The sequence below is a fragment of the Tachypleus tridentatus genome, chromosome 3 (assembly GCF_004210375.1).
Source record: "Tachypleus tridentatus isolate NWPU-2018 chromosome 3, ASM421037v1, whole genome shotgun sequence".
Taxonomy (NCBI): Eukaryota; Metazoa; Arthropoda; class Merostomata; order Xiphosura; family Limulidae; genus Tachypleus; species Tachypleus tridentatus.
The window spans coordinates 71,935,424-71,955,852 of NC_134827.1; the positions used below are offsets into that span (position 1 = coordinate 71,935,424).

At 32.7% G+C, this 20,429-nt stretch overlaps 1 protein-coding gene across 1 annotated transcript in view; it reads left to right on the top strand.

The window, feature by feature from the left end:
- Positions 1-20,429, top strand: part of LOC143247143 (neurexin 1-like) — a 63,706-nt gene that overhangs the window by 19,972 nt on the left and 23,305 nt on the right. The gene's annotated exons all lie outside the window — the stretch shown is intronic.

Sequence of the window (20,429 nt, forward strand, 5' to 3'; positions counted from 1 at the left end):
TTTGCAGCTTTGTACTTAATTCTAAACAAACAAACTATCACTTCTGTCAGTACTTAATTATAAGTTTCGAAATGGTTGTTTAAACATTCGAGCAAAGTTGAACAAATGCTAGAGAATATAGCGTAAAAGTAAGAGCTATATACTCTAGCACTTGAAACTCTAATTTATGTTCAACGTTCGGGAAAGACTTAAGATTCCCGAGAATGAAACAGGGAGGGAAGAGGAAGAATCCGAGCTCCAATTACCCCCCTCCCCGTGATCTTGATACCAGGTTTGGTGAAAATCGTTCAGCACACTGCCTATTGTAAGTAAGCACATATATATACTTTTTTTTCAAAGAGTGATGTGGAAGAAGCAACAAACTAATATAACCCACAGCTTACTCTTGTCGACTAGTGGGATTTGATTCTTATACTTGCAAGACACCCATTGCCTTAAAATTAGAAATAAGCAAAGGAACGCCCATCACGGACCACTAATTTCACAATCCAGAACACCCTCCAATAGACACGCCCAACCAGTTAAAGAATATTGCTCTGTATTGGGAAAAAATGTGATATGGAAATATAACTCAGCTACCCAATTCACAACAAATACATTTTGTTGCATCACTTAAACATTTGTTTTTTGAAATTTGCAACCAAAATACTATTCCTTATCTCTATATGATGCAACACATCAAACTTAACAGAGAAATTATCACTTGCACCCATTCTCCCAATTTTTACCCTCTAGTTCATTTATATATTTAAAGCTAAGTTAATAATAAACATAAAATAGCATTGTTTCTGGTAGATTTCTTGAATAATTTGTGAAGAAAACCATCCTGAACTGTTTCCAAACACGTTTTTCCTTTAGGGTTTGACTCTAGCATTTCCCAGTGTATATGCCTGAAATTAAAATCACCTATAATTATGACTTTATTAACAGTTGAAATCTTAATATCATTGTAGTGTTTCTCACTGATTTCTCAATATTATAAAATAGTCTGTGAAAAATTCCCACTAAAAGCCTTTCTCCTTTATATTCACCGAAATTCAAATAGATTCAATCACCTTTCTGTTATCTTGAATATCCTCAACTTCAACAGAACATAACTCTGCTTTTACATATAAAGCCATCATTTTCTTCTCTCTAATACTCTGAATATATAATATAACCCTGCATTTCAAAAAAAAAAAAATTCTGTCATCAGAATCACCTATGTTTAACTGTGTTACAGTTATTCCTATTACATCAAAATCCTCCCTTCCTATTAACGCTCTAATGTAATCTATTTTATTTCTTATACTTCTAGCATTACAATAGCAACAAATAAGCCAATCTTTTCAATTCCTATGCTAAACGTTTTACAAACTCTTATTCTTTATGTATTTAGTTTCTCCTGGCCCTCACCACTGTGTAGTTCTACTTTAAAACTTCTCTTAAAGCTGAGTTAATAGCCTTAGCAAATAAGCCAGCTCTTACTATATTTAAATGTAAACCATCTATTCCAAAAAAACTTATTTATTCCACTGAACCGATCCCTCAAGTCGAACCAGCTTATATGCACATCCTTACATATCGTACTAAGCCTAGCATTTAGCTTTAGTGACTTATTTATTATTTCATCCCCACAGCTCATTCTGAACAGTATCCCTGACAGAATTAAATTATGAACTTTTTATTTAAACGCCTTTATGAACCACTTCTACTTATTAATTAGCTACTATGACCTACCTTTACCTACATCATTAGCTCTTACATGTACCACCAAAACTACATTTTTGATAGAAGTCTTTATTTCATCTCCTGCTCTGTCAGTTATATCCTTCACCTGTACCCCTGAGTAGAGTAATCTGATTTTTTCTCCATATTTACCCACAGGGCACTATTATATCCACATGCCTTGTTAAGTAATCACCAATAACTACAATATCCTTATCATCTACATCTGTCTCTGACCCTTTTGTTTTCCTTTCCTCCATTAGTTGCTCATTTGCAGAAGCCAAGGGCTGAAATTTGTTGCTCAACCAAATAGGCTCATTATAAATAAATTCACCACTTTTTATCCTAATAATACTATTTTTAACTTCCTGAAGGTCATTGTTAGATGGTGTATTCCTTACATGTAAATTAGTAAACTCCTTCTGAAATTCTGTTGCCATTTCCCACAGTCTACGCTTTTCTTTATGTGTTGCCTCTACTTTTATTAGGATAGTCTCAAATTTCTTCTCCGATCTATAAACTCTATATAAAGATTGCACATCTCTATGACTAGCTTCCTTAAAACTACATGCCATTTTCGAGCTCCCAAATAAAACCCACCCATTAAACCTTATAAAATGCGAAAGCTTAATTTTTACATAAGTCTTAACCATTGTATATGTATGTATTATCAAGATGGCTTGTATTAGTATTATAATTAAAATAAAGTACAGAACACCGTTTAGATCTTATTAAGTTAACCTGAAGATGACATAAGAAGGTCGAAACGTTGTTCTGTACCTTATTTTAATGAAAGTGCTACTACCCATACCAGCCGTTTTGAGAGTACATTTTCACTTCAAGTGGGTTTCTTGTCATTGCATTTATACGTATGGTTATAGTCTGAAGATAAATACTTAATACCGAATATTAGTAGCTGTTACTGTTGAATCTAACGTTTAAGAACCAATATTATTTTTTATCACTGCTCTGTTTTCACACTAGCTTATCTTTAATTATATAGAACTTAAAAACGGAACTTAATATTTTATTAGAACAATATTCGTAGCAATAATTATAAAATGTATTTATTCTGATTTATAACCTATCTATGAGATATAACATTAAAATTTTAGAGAACAAGAGTCTTTAGATTGTATTTATTTAATAAAACAATGTATCTATCCTGTTTTACGATTTACCAGTATTTTGCAAATACCTAAGCCTAAAGCATTTTTATACACACTAAGCCTATTCTAATGAAGTAGTCAAATTTACACTACTAAACTCTTAAGTTAAAACTTTAACGCTTATGTTTATTCACCAGAATTTCTGTATCTAGTTGTTATTGTGTTATTTAACTCAAATTACTACAAATTATTATATAAATATTAAATACCTTTTAGAAATCTGTAACAGGTTAGGTTTACAATATCCAGTCCCCCGCTAGTACAGCGGTAAATCTACGGATTTACAGCGCTAAAATCAGGGGTTCGATTCCCCTCGGTGAACTCAGCAGATAGCCCGATATTGCTTTGCTGTAAGAAAACACACATGTACAACATCCTACCTCTTCAGTTCCGCCCTCTTCTTAAGTTGTGTGTAACATAATTGAATCATTAAGTAGACACAGTTTATTTATTTTTAGTTTAACGCTACAGAAATGGTACTTGTGATAATCTACACATACACTATCTAACATGATGGAAAGCGTATACGTATTATATGTTTGTATGTATACAATGACGTAAGCTTCTTTTTTAAGTTTTACGTGTCGGTATGGGAAAGGTTAGTTCACACTGCGAGGCGTAAGAAACGCAATATGTGCAGTTCACAATATTCAAGCTCTTGTTAATACTTTCTTCTTATTAATTATTATTTTAGATATGTAGCAAACCTGTGAGAAATTATTACATAACTGTCGAAAAGCTAAAGGAATGAAGTGAAGGAAATGGCTAGCATTATGTTTACTTGCTGTACTCCTGTTTTATTTGTTGCCCTTGTGGAAATTGAGCAAATAGACGATAATGGAATGAAACGATCACAGGGTTCACACACATATATAAGTGCTTTGAGACAGGTGTGTGTAATAAAAATAAAATATAAACTCACAAATCTTTTACGAACTCTATCATACTGGTAATAAAATACTTTGTAACTTTTTGAAAATTGCTAATTTATTAAAATTAATTAGATAATCCTTCCGTGGTTAAATGAACTGTCATATATATATTAGTATTAAACGCGGAGTCTTCAGTAATTTTTGGAGACGAATTATGTAATGACGAAATTATCGTTAGTGAGAAAGTTTGTTTTTACTTAGCAGCTTTCTAACATTCCGCCGAAAAAGTTGCAACTTCTTCATAACAATGGAGCATCACAAGGTGAAGTCAACAATATTTCGTCAGTCATACGTTTCTTAAAAGATGTTGTGATAATTAGTCATAAGGTTAAATATATATATATATGTAAGCATTTTGCGTTTTATGTGAGGCGATTGGAAGATTGCACTTACGTAACCTTCTTGTGTACTATTTAACGATGGGAAGTGCTAATGGAAGTAAGCTTCTAACGTCATAGAAATTATTAAAGCAGCATCACATATTTGAAAATGTACAAAAATATATGCAAGTAATAGTACTCATACACAATACGTTTTGAAAATGTCTATTTTGAAACGTTTTTTAAAACAAACCTAGAGAAACATAATTTTATACCTTTATTCATAAAAAAAGCTGGGTATGGCCGAAAGCAAGTGTGTATGTGTGAGAAGTGTAAGGTTCGAGGTCCCTGTAGCGATTGCTGCTGAACAAACTACACTCTTTAAGATGTGGAGATGCTATAGATATGATAGTCAATCCTGCTATCTGTTTAAAAGTAACCTTCAATAAAATAAACATGAAAATCACTGCATCAATGTTGCGTGTGAAAAAAATATTTGTATAAAGTTAAAAATAAAAGCATGTCATGGTAGACAACATTATCATCCAAATGAGTCTGAACAGAATCCTAGGTCCAGGTGCTACAAAAATGAACTTCTGGAACTATATTCTGTAAATGGTATTATTATACAGTACGATATTTGCACGCGTATAAGAGCAAACCTCGTGTATTCTTCTTATATTATTGTAAAGCATGTTTTTTTTTTCTTTTAACCTTGTACAAAGAAATTTATTGTGAACAAGAAACATTAGTGTCATGATTTTTATTTTTATTGGTAGTATGCACGAGTGCTGTAAGTCTGATGTGTTAAGAGTAGCCTTATATGCAGCTGGTACTGTTAAATGGGTGACATTCTTATCACAATTATACGTTAAGAACCTTTAAGTTGTCTGCAGTAAGACTCACATTTAATTGTAATTTGTCAGGAACATATTTCCCTAAAAATATGCTTGAAAAACGTAGCTTCGACCTCTGTGTAATGAAAATATAGCTTTTCCAATTCTTTAATAATCGTAAATCTTAATAATTAGTACATATCAATCACATTAACTTTAGAGACAATGGTCTATAAAAAAAAAGGATGGATATCTTAAATGATAAATATACTTATATGTATATCTAAATTATTCTCTTTTTTCTTCTTCTTCTTTTCTTTCACTCCCCTCGTTACAAGGCTAGTAACTGCTTGATACAGTTACTTAAGAGTTAAAAAACTATATAGTAAGGAAAAATAATAAATCTTGTCTTGTGACATGAATAGGTAGTTTGTTAAATTTTCTGACTCCTAGTAGGATCTTTCTGAGTACGACAGTAAAATAGAGATTTTTGAACTTATACATTTCTTTGTTTTGTTTAATTCTATTCCTTCTTAAGTGGTGTGCAACATTGTTCCGTTCTGTATCATTCTTTCAGCTAAGCGTTTTTACTCTAATAATGTAGAATACTGTGTGTATTTAGCTTATGCTCTGTCGATATTGTGTTTTCAACTGTTACTACTATTTATATCGTTTCTTCAAATAGGTATTACTTTAATAATTTGGAATGTGGTGAATAATTATATTCACCCTACGAGGGTATTGTAGTCGGAATTGTGTGTGTGTCTGTGTTTCCGCATACGCATTTCAAAAACTAACAGGACGATGTACAATAAACTTTTACACAAGATGGGAAGTCAGTATAGGACAGTATTCTCAAAATTTGGTGTGGATCCAAATGTGGCCTCGCATTATGGATCCCTGTGAAGGGTTTTTTATAATTGGGAGATAGGACATTTTGATTAATAACACTGCAATTTAAGATAAGATTTGTATCATATTTCCTGAGCACATTAAAGTTGAGACTCCTCATCACACTACAAAAGCATGATTCGGATCGTTGATCATCTCACAATGTGAAGACAGGAATTTTTGTATGCAGTTTTATGTGTTATATCTCAAACAAGCCTCCGATTTATTACATTACGTACGTTACGTATTACCATTTCAAATAGCCGAAAATTTTAATTTTAATTTGGAAGTTAATTGAATTGGTTAAGTATCAAATTTATGATATTTGCCAACAAGACTGATACACACAATGTTCTTTCTTAACACAAATATATTTTACTATACAAATAATAATACAATTGATAATAACGGTTATTACAAATAGTTTTTTTTTTTAAATAATGGGCTAATACACAAGAGGCTTACAAACTTACAAAGAATACTGTCTTTTCTAGGCTGATCTCGCATCGCATACGAGCTGACTTCTTACCGAGAAATATATATAATGTCCTCGTAGAAATACTAACGTCCGAAATTAATTCACTGAACTTCAATGGTTACAAATGTTCAAAATCTATAAATATTCCTGGTCAAATTTTGTATTGTTCTGATTAATAAGCGTTTATCACAAGTATTGCTTCTGAAGCTTATAGTATGCTGACTGTAGCTAACCAAAAATATTTTATTACGATGGCTAGTTTTTATGCTCATTGCACATGCTGCTTGAAAGCTCAACAGTGTTCGAAGATATGCTAGTGTTACGTAAAACATGTTGTTGATTCTTGCACTCGAGTATCTTCTACAAATGTAAAGAACAGGTGGGACTTGAGGCTTATGTATTTAAGAATATACGTTATATGCATTAAAGTGAAAGAAACGTAGACATTTCAAATAAACGTGTGACAGTAAATCTGTTACAACAGTTATAAATTCATAGAATATAAACATAACACAGCTAGCTTTCGATTTTTTAAGAACTTATAATTTACTTTTTCTTGTTTATGTCTTGTATGTGCTGTACGTTTGTAATGCGACATCAGTAGCATTATAACATTTATTATCTTGAATATTTCACAGACTTTTAACGTTTCATCACAATAAATATCTTACATGGTCATTTTAACGTACTATAAATTTATAAGAACGCCCTTGTAGCGTGAGAGAACACTATTTTGTTTAGTCCTTTGTAATTTTATTACGTTTCTAATCTTTATTATCACGTTTTATTTATCAAATGTGATACTTAATATTTCCTTTTAAAAGGAAAAACTAGAATCACCCTTATGAATTTTGTTCGTTGTTTGTGGTTTCATTTCAAAAACGTTTTTGTTTCTATTTCCAAGAAAGAATTTCAAGTACTTGAACAGTGAAAGACTAAACAACTCATTTTTAGTGAAATATTGATTTTATGGGAAATGCTTAGAATAAAAATCATTATGATATTTTATGCTTTACCGTTCAAGTAAGAAAAACTTCATAACTGTTTTATTTATTTTGATTTTCAAAACAATTCATGAAAATAAAGGAAAAAATAAAAGTAAAAAATTTTAGTTTGCAGGTGATGATTGTTGCGTATTATAATTTCAAACAACCGGAAATTTAAATTCGAATTTGGAAGTTAATTGAATGTTGATACATATCAAATTTATGATATTTGTTAACAAGACCGATACACACAATTTTTCTTAACACAAATATATTTTAATATATAAAAAAAAGAGATACAATTTTTAAAAACGGTTATTACAAATAATAATTTATATACAAAAGTTTCACAAACCTCTATCTAGTCTGGAATTGAATATTTTATCAACGGTTCAGGTCCACGGCAAGTGAATTAATTTTATGTTAATACATGGATACATTTCACTTGGTCAGAATGCTAACTAGCTTTATTTTTGTTTGGTCTAACGCGATTTACAAACTTACTTCTCATAGAGGAAGAATCCCCGTCACACCAAACATGCTCGCCCTTTCAGCCGTGGGTGCGTTAAAATATGACGATCAATCCCACTATTCGTTAGTAAAAGAGTAGTCCAAGAGTTGGCGGTGGGTGGTGATGACTATCTGCCTTCCCTCTAGCCTTACACTGATAAATTAGGGACGGCTAACGCAGATAGCCTTCGAGTGGCTTTGCGCGAATTTCAAACAAAAACAATCCAATCCATAGAGGAAGATAAATATTTAATATCCTCACAGAAATACTAAAGTTCGAAGTTAATTCACTGAAGTTGAACGCTTTCTAATGTTCGAAATCTATAACCGTTCCTGGTTAACTTTTCTATTTTTCTGATTAATAAGCGTTAATCACAATTATAGCTCTCGAGGCCTACAGTATACTGGCTGTAACTGACCAATAATATATAAAATAATTATTACTGTCTTTCGGCTTCTTGTGATGGCTAGTTTTTATACTCGTTGGGCGTGATGTTCGAATGTTCAACAATATTCGAAGATGCGCTAGCGTTTGCGTAAAATATATATTGTTGATTCATACACTCGAGAATCTTCTACAAATATAGTGAACAGGCAGAACTTGCGTTACATGCATTAAACTGAAAGAAACGTAAATATTTAAAATAAATGTGTAACAGTAAATTGGCTACGTGACTATTCGATAGAGAAAAACAAAAAGATATTAGTGATTCTTAAGTATAAATCGCTTATTGGCAAGTGAAGACGTACTGGATAGCATTTCTGAATCTTAAGTATAAAGCAAATTTTGGGATGTGACGACGGGTTGAACAGGAAAATAACATTCCTGAATCTTAAATATAAAGTAATTATGAGAGGTGATGACATATTGGGTAGCAAAGAACATTATTTATTCATAAGCATAAAGTGTCAGCAGGTAATGATGTGTTAAATAGAAAAATACATTCTTGATTCTTATCTATAAAGCGTTCACGTTTCATTTTTTATAGGCGCATGATGATGCGTAGGATAGCAAATAACATTCTTGATACATAAGTAGATTCTCTTGACACATCGAGGGTAAGCTTTAAAGGTTTAAGTTCCAGAGCTCAATCCCTGTGGTGTCAAACTAGATAGTTCACTGTGCACGCTTTTCATAATAGCACATAAATGTATAATGCTGGGAAAATAAAAGTCATTTGACTGATATTGCAACTGATAGTAATGTCATGTCGCATAAATAAATAAGTCTTTTTCCGAATATATTGTTTTTCAAAACCACTCTATGAAATCTAGAAATTGATGTTTATCTTCAGGACTGGTTGCACTTATATTGAATTTTAATATTTGAATGATGGAGAAATAAATGCATGCCATGCTAAGAAGTTTGTTGAACGTAAGACTGCAAGTGATGCGTTATGAGCACAAATAGCTTATTAAGAGTTTTGCATAAAATTCAACTGTTATTACTGTCTAGAACGTTACCAGGTGAACAGGGTTTATATTTTAAATGTAAATTGCTTGATTACTAATCTTTACAAAATGATTTATACTTGATATTGAAATAATGCGGAACGGTTTGTGTGTAGCATTAAACCAGTACAGAGTGATTTACAGTCGGTATTCAAGTAGAACAAAACAGTTTTTACTAGATTTTCATCTGGTACAAAATGTCATATAGTTGGTATCAAACCATCATAAAATAACTCATAGATGGTCTTTGATTACAAAGAATTAACTATAATTCGTACTTTTTGATGCAAAATAATTTATAGTTCATATTCAATCAATATAAAATAATTTATATTTGGCATTAAACTGGCACAAAATGATTTATATTTATTATTCTACGGATACAAAATTACTTATGGGTGGTATTCAACAATTAAAGAATGATTTATAAGTGATATTCAATTGGCAAACAATTTTTTGTTGTAAGTAATCAACATATGTAAAGTAATTTATAATAGGTATTTAGCTGATGCATGACGATAGCATCATAAATAATAATAATCATTAATATGGAATTCTACCACTAAATTAACAAAAGTTCTACAGTAAGAAGGTTGTTTTAGTTGTTACTTTTAATTGTAATCTTAAAGTGAGTGCTATTCACCTCCACATTGAAACTATGTATGGCATTCTATTTTATAGTAATTTGATGTAACTGAGCAAGAGTGCATGTTCATACACTTTAGTTTCTGGCTATCTAATCGTAGATCCCATATATTTAGCATCGTTTGTTTTGCTTTTTTGTTTAAGAACAAAGCCCCATTGGCCTATCTGCTATGTCAACCGCGGGAATCGAGCCTAGGATTTTAGGGTTGTAAGTCTGTAGACTTATAGCTTTCACACCAAAGGACAAATCTAGCATCAAAATTAAAACAAGTAAATTCATACACAACGTTAAATGTTTTTCTTTTGTACAGAAATATTGTCTTTAAATAAAAAAATATTAAATAATTAAAGTTTGAAAATAACATCCTTGTGAACTTTGATGCTTGGCAAGATGTTAATGTTGTGAGTTGGTGGACATTTGCAGGGGCATCAGCTGGAACCAGTAGCTTTGCCATATTTGCTGTCTTGCAAATTATGGGCAACTCTTTTGTCAGGGTCCCAAACGACAATAAACAAAGCAGACACTGTTCTTTTCCTACTAAATAATATCCAGGAGAAGGTGTTGGCCATAATAGCGGTATGCTTATCTATGGCCATACTTTACAGTAGTCTGTACCCTTGTGATTACACGTACTTCATCCAGCATGTACCCTATGATAAGAATCAATAGCCTTGTATATTTACGCAAAAGCAATGTGTTTACCTTACATTTCCACCCTATAGAGGCAGTTGGATCTCAACCATCCTATTTGATTACCGCTGCTGCAATATAAACACCGGAATCACATCATAAGCCAGTGGAGTTTCTATTACTGCTCCGACTAAACGATTCTTCCTTTTGTTGGCTATTTTGAAGTGGCTAACTAAAAGCCACTTTAGTTAAAAAAACTAAAAATGTTTTCATGTGATATCAATACACATAGTATGCACAGATGGTTAGTCCTCTGGTGTTAATCCTATGTGATACGTACTAAAGAAAGTAATAGCTTCCTATGTGATACGTACTAAAGAAAGTTATAGCTTCCTATGGGATACGTACTAAAGAAAGTTATAGCTTCCTATGGGATACGTACTAAAAAAAGTAATAGCTTATAGTACACACTAAAGATTGCATTAGCTTTCTATTTAGCGAATACTAAAGACAGTAGTACCTTCCTGTATAATACAGTATATTATAAAGAGATTAGTACCCTTCCGTGTAGTACAGTATACTATACAGAGGGTAGTACCTTCTTGTGTAGTATAGTATATTATAAAGAGAGCAGTATCTTCCCGTGTAGTACAGCATGTTATAAAGAGAGTAGTACCTTCCAGTGCAGTATAGCATATTATAAAGAAATTAGTAACTTCCTGTGTTATATAGTATATTATAAAGACATTAGTATCTTCCTGTGTTGTGTAATGTATTATAAAGAGATTAGTAGGTAATAAAGACAATAGTATCTTTCTACATATTACAAGAAAGTTGTACCTTACCGTGTAGTATAGTACATTATAAAGACAGTAGTATTTTTCTGTGTATTATTACAGTATATTATAAAGGGAGTAGTACCTACCTGTGTAGTAAAGTATATTATAAGGACAGTAGTACCTTCCTGTGCAGCACAGTATATCATAAAGACAGCATTATATTGTATTCTACGCACTGTAGAAAGGAGCAGATGCCTGTATAATAAACAGCGCTTACTATTTAATACATACTATATGAAGTAGCAGCTTACTGTATAGCACGTCACGTAGACGGTAGCAGCTTCATGTTTAGTAAACAGATAGTTGTTTCTTGCTCAGTGGAATATACAGCCAAGATTTATGTGGAATTAAATCAGGAATTTACAGTAAAGTTGTTTATGGTTATACACATCATTACTGGTTTGGTCTTTGGAAGTAACTACCCAAGGATTAAGTGAAAGTAATAAATTATTTTTGGTTATCACATACATATGTAAATATGATTTTTTTTCTTAAAATAACGGGCTTACGTGTGTGGTTCAATTTGTAATCTATCTTATCGTAAACGTCTGTCTAGAATGTAGATATAAATTTCTGCAAGACCAGTAATATATATGTAAATTATGGTCTGTTTTGTCTCATGCTAGTACATCAGAACTTCTGAACGACCAAGTTAAATTGAATTTTCATCCATCGCTTTATTTGACGTGTAAGTTTTTTCTCTTACTGAACGTCATCTCATTTGAATAAGTTTTATTTAGAACACGAATTCTGTTTCAGTGAGATTGCAACAGGTTGAATATCAATGACTAGAAATACAATTTAAAACTTAAAGTTGGAAGCGATCTGGCATAAAACACTAAAGCTTTGGTAGTGAACCGTAAAAATATTAAACATCATTAGTTATCTGGTACAAAATACCGAAACTAACAGACATTTTTTAAAATTATATGGAAAGACTGGAAGCACTTTATGTTTTTTTTTAAAAAGTTAACAATACATCAATTTATTTCTGCTAAGTTTAATTTATACAGAAGAGAGAGGGGTGAAGAAAATATGCAACTAAGTTATTTTACCAACACCCATCACTTGCTATCGTTATGTCCACCAAAAATACCATTCTCTATCATTAGTTCTATTACAAATTACCACTCCTCACTATTATCTCTACCAATAAATACTATTACAGATCATTATCTGGACGTACACGCTAAACTTTCTATCGTTAGATCTATCAACAAACCCCATTCCCTATTATTTTCTCTATCAACATACGCCACTCACTATCGTAAGTCTACCAATATGCACTATTACCTAACGTTATATTTCCCTATATATACCACTCCCTGTCGTTATTTCTACCAGCAAACAACTCTCCTGCTCCTGCAACACTCCCAGTTGTTATATTCACTAATAAAAACAATCCTTATTATTATCTCCATCAATGTGTACCTTTCCCTATCATTATCTCTGTTACAAAAAACCCTTGTCTGTAAATATATTTTCGAACATGTATCATTCCTTCTCGTTGTGTGTATCAACACATACTACTCAATATCGTTACATTTAAGAACAAATACTACTTCTTATCGTTATATCTACCATAAAACGTAGTTTTCTATCATTATCTTATAGCAATTCTTCTTATTTTTATATTTATCAATAAATATTACTTAATGTGTTTATCACTACCAAAAACCACCACAACCTGTAATTTCATTTACCAACAAACACCACTTATTTATAATATCTCTTCTTACAAACACCAGTCCTTATTCTTCTCTACCAATTGTTACATCTACAAACGTATAGCTCTCTATATCTTTGTTTCTTGCAGCATACACTAATACTTACATTTATCTCTTCCAACGGACACCACTCTATATCGTTATATTTATCAACACTCACAGCTCGCTATCGATATACAGCCATGTGAAAAAGTTAAAACACTCTATGAAAGCCTGTGTATTTTTGTAGCATGTTTGGATATATAGATATTTAATCTCAATTTTAACAATACTTAGAGATTATAGGAATATAACTAAACAATTAAAACTGAAGAAAAGATTTTTCAAGATCTTCTGTAAATGTAATTCTACAAACATGCATATTCTAACTGAGGAAAAAGTTAGGACACCCTACCCCTATTAACTAGTGTTACCCCTTTAGCCGAAAATAACTGCAGTGAGACGCTTTTTGTAGCCATCTACCAGTCTCTGACATAGGTCTGAAGAAAGTTTGCCCCACTTCTCAATACAGAATTCTGTCAGCTGTGAGATGTTTGAAGGGTTCTTGCATGTATAGCCCGTTTCAAGTCACCCCACAGCATCTCAATGGGATTAAGATCTGGGCTTTGACTCGGCCATTCCAGGACTCTCCATTTTTTAGTTTTTAGCCAATCCTTGGTGGATTTACTGGTATGTTTTGGGTCATTGTCGTGTTGCAGGGTCCAGTTCCGCTTCAGCTTTAATTTTCGTACAGATGGTCTCACATGATCCTCAAGCACCCTCTGATACACAGTAGAATTCATGATGGATTCTATGATTGTGAGCTGTCCAGGTCCTGCTGCAGCAAAGCAGCCCCAAATCCATGACACTTCCGCCTCCATGCTTCACAGTTGGTATGAGGTTCTTTTCCTGGAATGCTGTATTTGGTTTACGCCAAACATGTCCTCTGTTCTAGTATCCAAATAGTTCAATTTTGAACTCATCTGTCCAAAAAACATTATTCCAGAAGTCCTGGTCTTTTTCTACATTCTCTCTGGCAAACTTTATTCTGGCCTCGATGTTTCTCTAAGAGAGCAAAGGTTTCCTCCTTGCACACATCCCAAGCAAGTTAAACTTGTGCAGTCTCTTTCTGATTGTAGAGGCATGCACTTTCACATCAACAGTAGCCAGAGCCTGCTGTAGGTCCCGTGATGACACGTTCGGGTGGTTGGAGACCTCTTTTAGCATCTTGCGGTCTGCTCTCGGGGTAAACCAGCTTGGACGACCAGATCTGGGCATGTTGGCAGTTGTTTGAAAGCGCTCCACTTGCTATTTTCTGAACAGTGAAATGGCTGATTTTAAAATCTTTTGGGATCTTTTTAAATCCCTTACCAGACTCATAAGCTGCTACAATTCTCTTTCTGAAGGCCTCAGACAGCTCTTTTGCTCTCAACATGGTGCTCACTCTCACTTCAACAGTCAGGAGCACACCAAACTAAATATCTGAGGTTTAAATAGAGCAAGCCTCATTCAAAATGCTGAGTAACGATCTTCTAATAATGTGCACCTGGTGTGATAACCTGTGTGTGAGTTGAGCCATTTTAAGTGGGAATAAATGTGGGGGTGTCCTAACTTTTTCTTCAGTAAGAATATGCAATTTTGTACAATTACATATACAGAAGATCTTGAAAAGTCTTTTCTTCAGTTTTAATTGTTTAGTTATATTCCTATAATCTCTTAGTATTGTTAAAATTGAGATTAAATATCTATATATCCAAAAATACACAGGCTTTCATAGGGTGTCCTAACTTTTTCACATAACTGTATCTACCAACAAACAGCATTTTCTCTTGTTTATCTATTACAAATCACTAATCTCTGCGTTTATTTTTATCAGTTAGCACAAATTTCTGCCCTTACAACGACCAAGAAATTACCATTAATTATCATTATATATATTATCAAGCACAACTACATATCGTTATATATATATTTATATATTTACCAACACGCACAATTCGCTATCAATAACTCCTTCTAATAAACACCATTTCCTACAATTATTTCTATAAACAAACACCTCTCCATATCGCTATGTGTACCAGCACACACACACACACACACACACACAATATTCCCTATCATTAGCTTTCAAACAAGCACCACTTCCAATCGTTATATATCCCATAAATAACAGAGGTCCGACACGGCCAGGTGGTCAAGATGCTCGACTCGTAATATGAAGGTCGCGTGCTCGAATCCCAGTCGTACCAAACAGGCTCGCCCGTTTCAGCCGTAGGGGCGTTATAATGTGACGCGCAATCCAACTATTCATTGGTAAAAGAGTAGCCCAAAAGTTGGCGGTGGGTGGTGATGACGAGCTGGCTTCCGTCGAGTTTTATACTGCTAAATTATGGACGGCTAGCGCAGATTGTCCTCGCGTAGCTTTGCATGAAAATTCAAAACAAATAAACAAACCAAAAAACATAATTCACTACCATTATCTGAACAAACATACTCACCAATCCATACTATTATATCTACCAGGAAACACCATACCATGTCGTAAACGTTTTACGTATTATAATTTATCTTGGAAGAGTCTCCAATTTATTTATGTTACGTACTAAAAGTTCAAAGAGCCTGAATTTTAATTTAAAAGTTAATTGAATGTTGATATGTGGGAAATTTATAATGTTTTCTAACAAGATTAACACATAATTTTCTTCCTCACCGCTAATATATTTTAATATACAAACAATAATACAATTTATAATAAATGATATTATAAATAGTTATTACAAATAATAATTTATATACAAATAATTTTACAAGCGTATAAACGATCTTGAGTTTTTTAATTGGTCTAGAACTGAATATTTCACATACGGTTTACGATAACCGAATTATTTTAATGCGTAGCTAATTAGCTCTCTATTCATGGCTGGTTTCACGCCATTTATAAGTTGACTTTTCACCGATGAAGCTATCTAATGTCCTCCTAGAAATACTAACGTCTAAAGTTAATTCTCTGAATAAACGGTCTATAATGTTCGAAATCTATAATCTTTCCTGGTCAAATATCTGTAATTTCCCGATTGATACGCGTTTATTCCAACTATAGCATCCGTAGTTTATGGTATTCCAACTGAAGCAAACCAACAATATAAAACTGTTTCTTGGCGCTTTGGTTTATGTAAGCTTTAGGCGACATTCTCGAAATTTCATTTGACGACAATGCTGACAATGACTAGTATTTTACACATACACATAATACATTGTTGATTTTTACACTCGAGAATCTTCTACAAATTTAGTGAATAGGCGAGAATTTCGCAATACACATTCAACAGTATAAGTTACATACATTTCTAAACATACATTTATCTAAAACAAACATCTACATTAAATATTTATTAGCAAATTCGTCACATATGTGTCACCAAACTCTACTCTCTGTCATTATATCTAACAACAAACGCCTTTCCATATACTTATTTCTACCAATATATACCACTCCATATCGTTATATTTACTAACAAACTTCACTCTCTGTCATTATATCTAACAACAAACGCCTTTCCATATACTTATTTCTACCAATATATACCACTCCATATCGTTATATTTACTAACAAACTTCACTCTCTGTCATTATATCTAACAACAAACGCCTTTCCATATACTTATTTCTACCAATATATACCACTCCATATCGTTATATTTACTAACAAACTTCACTCTCTGTCATTATATCTAACAACAAACGCCTTTCCATATACTTATTTCTACCAATATATACCACTCCATATCGTTATATTTACTAACAAACTCCACTCTCTGTCATTATATCTAACAACAAACGCCTTTCCATATACTTATTTCTACCAATATATACCACTCCATATCGTTATATTTACTAACAAACTTCACTCTCTGTCATTATATCTAACAACAAACGCCTTTCCATATACTTATTTCTGCCAATATATACCACTCCATATCGTTATATTTACTAACAAACTCCACTCTCTGTCATTATATCTAACAACAAACGCCTTTCCATATACTTATTTCTACCAATATATACCACTCCATATCGTTATATTTACTAACAAACTTCACTCTCTGTCATTATATCTAACAACAAACGCTCTTTCCATATACTTATTTCTACCAATATATACCACTCCATATCGTTATATTTACTAACAAACTTCACTCTCTGTCATTATATCTAACAACAAACGCCTTTCCATATACTTATTTCTACCAATATATACCACTCCATATCGTTATATTTACTAACAAACTCCACTCTCTGTCATTATATCTAACAACAAACGCCTTTCCATATACTTATTTCTACCAATATATACCACTCCATATCGTTATATTTACTAACAAACTTCACTCTCTGTCATTATATCTAACAACAAACGCCTTTCCATATACTTATTTCTACCAATATATACCACTCCATATCGTTATATTTACTAACAAACTCCACTCTCTGTCATTATATCTAACAACAAACGCCTTTCCATATACTTATTTCTACCAATATATACCACTCCATATCGTTATATTTACTAACAAACTTCACTCCTTATCACAAAAAATACATCTACCAACAAACACCGGCACGCATAGTTTTCATCATTATATCCACTAACAAAAACCATTTCCTATCACACACTCGACCAACACGCACCATGCCCTACAATTATATATTCCAACAAACATTACTTGATATCTTAACTTATACTCACATGTCTCACTCATTATCGTTATATCTGCCAAAAACTCAATTCCTTGTTGTTAGTTCTATAACATTCCTCTTTGTTGTTACTTTTATCAAGATAAATTATTAAATATCGCTATCTGTATATCTCCACCGACAAACATTACTCCCTGTCATTTATTCTGGTTTTAGTGGTTTCAGCTTAAGACGTAGTTAGTGCCATTATTCTTATTTTAAGGATTTCAACTTTAGTTTTAGTTAGTGTTAGTTTTTTTGGTTGTAGCGGTTTTAAATTGAGTTGTAGTAAGTGTAAGTTGTTCTGGTTCTCGAAGATTCAAATGGAGTTGTAGTTAGTGTCAATTATTCTACTTGTAGTGGTTTCAAATTGAGTTGAAGTAAGTGTAAGTTGTTCTGATTGTAGCAGTTTAAACTTGAGTTGTACTTTGTGTCAATTACTTTTTGTTTTGTTTTTTTCTGTTCAAACGTTAAAATTTAAGCAGTATTTGTTATTCTCCTCCGAAAGGTCAGTGCTAATGATGTAAAGGGCATTAAGTCGTACATGTTATTGTTTGTTATAAATAAACAAGTGACTTTTGTTTCAAATATTCTATATTTCAACTGCATCATATACATCCTACTGGTACATTGGCATGTTTGCGCAATTTCAGCAATAGTAACCCAATTTCGATACTCATGGTGGGCAGACCACAGATAGTCTATGGTATAGTTTTGTGTTTAATTACACATAAACTGTGAAATAAAATTTTAAATGACGACAACTGCATATTTAATTAAAAGAAAGCACAACTGTAAATTAAAAATTGAAACACCTTATTGAAAAACTAGTAATTAAAATAATCAAACAAATGTTCTTAATACTAAAGGTCAGAAATGGAATATGTATTGCAATAGGAAAGCTTTTATTTCAGGTTGAGAGCATGAAAATCGGCCCGGCATGGCCAAGCGCGTAAGGCGTGCGACTCGTAATCCGAGGGTGGCGGGTTCGTGCCCGCGTCGCGCCAAACATGCTCGCCCTCCCAGCCGTGGGGGCGTTATAATGTGACGGTCAATCCCACTATTCGTTGGTAAAAGAGTAGCCCAAGAGTTGGCGGTGGGTGGTGATGCCTTCCCTCTAGTCTTACACTGCTAAATTAGGGACGGCTACCACAGATAGCCCTCGAGTAGCTTTGTGCGAAATTCCAAAACAAACAAAGCATGAAAATAAATGTTTTTTTCCTTGACATTGTTTTTTAACATCTTCCATTAAATAATTGAGCTGAGAACGAAAATTTTTAGTTGTCATTCGTCTTTGAAACCAGGTACTTTCATCTGACTACCAATTACAAAGTTGGTCGTTTCTGTCAATACAATTCATTGTATTTTGTAAGAATGCAAATCTTCGATTTCACAGCCTATTCTGTTAGTAGTAGAGTTGGCTGTCCCGGTAAAGCAAACGCAGCGATGACGTCTGAAGGATTAAAGACATGACATGATTAATCTGAGAGTGTTCTTTAAGTCTGGTCGGCTCCGTTACTTCTTGCCTATTTGTCAAGATTTGTTGCTAATTCACTCTCATTGATTATCGAAAACTGCATATAGCCACTTATGTACGTCATGCGAAACAGTGTCTTATATTACCAGTTTTTCGGAATATACTATTTCTTATATGCCATCGAAGAATTATCAGATTAATTAATTGTGATTCTTCTGAAGTGAAAATAATTAAACAACTTGAGTTCTGATCTTCAGACTTTTTTTTTTTCAAATTTCACAACCGTTTATATATTTGAAGTTTACCTGTGTTTAGAAAGTAGAAAGAGCATTTACAAGTTTGAAAAATCAATCAAATAACAAGCACCATGTACGAGAGTTATTTAATATTTTTAATTTGTTCATGTAATGATAAAGAATTTTCAAGTATTCAAACATAATTCAATTTGTTTTTTTAATGCAGTGCAATAAAACTGAAGTTCCACCTACTCTTAACGTTAAGAATAACGTTAAGAACGAAGGAAGATACTTGTTAAGGAAACTGATAGTGATTAGAGAAAGTAAATAACCTTCTCGTTAATAATTAAACAACAAAATTGATAATATTGAATGAAAAGGTCTTAAGTGTCATTTCTAATGTTTGATTACAATTTTTGTATATTTTAGTTAGTTTGCATAAAACGTGAGCATATATCTCGTTTGTCTTACAATTCCTTTAAGTCTAAGAGCCAGGTATCATTTATTTGCTTGAAATGACCAATATTCTGGTTGATATCTATTATTAGACAATTATTAGGATAATCAAAATGCTTAGTCTTAAGATTCCACTATGGCCGATAAACTGTTAGATGATGAATTCGGCAACTAAGAGTAAGAAGGTATGGTTTAATCGTCACAGGCGTTATTTTTCAGCATGTATGTTGCCATAAGGTTATGGTAAGAGTTATCATAATATTATCATTTTAAAAGCAAAAGTATCTATCCACAATAGCTGGAAGAGTTCGATATAATCTCGCAAAAATACCCTTCCTGATGGGCTAATCTATCAATTTAAATTATTTCATGGACTTTAAGAGGGTTAATTATATCAGACTCTTGGTTTCACTAAGAATC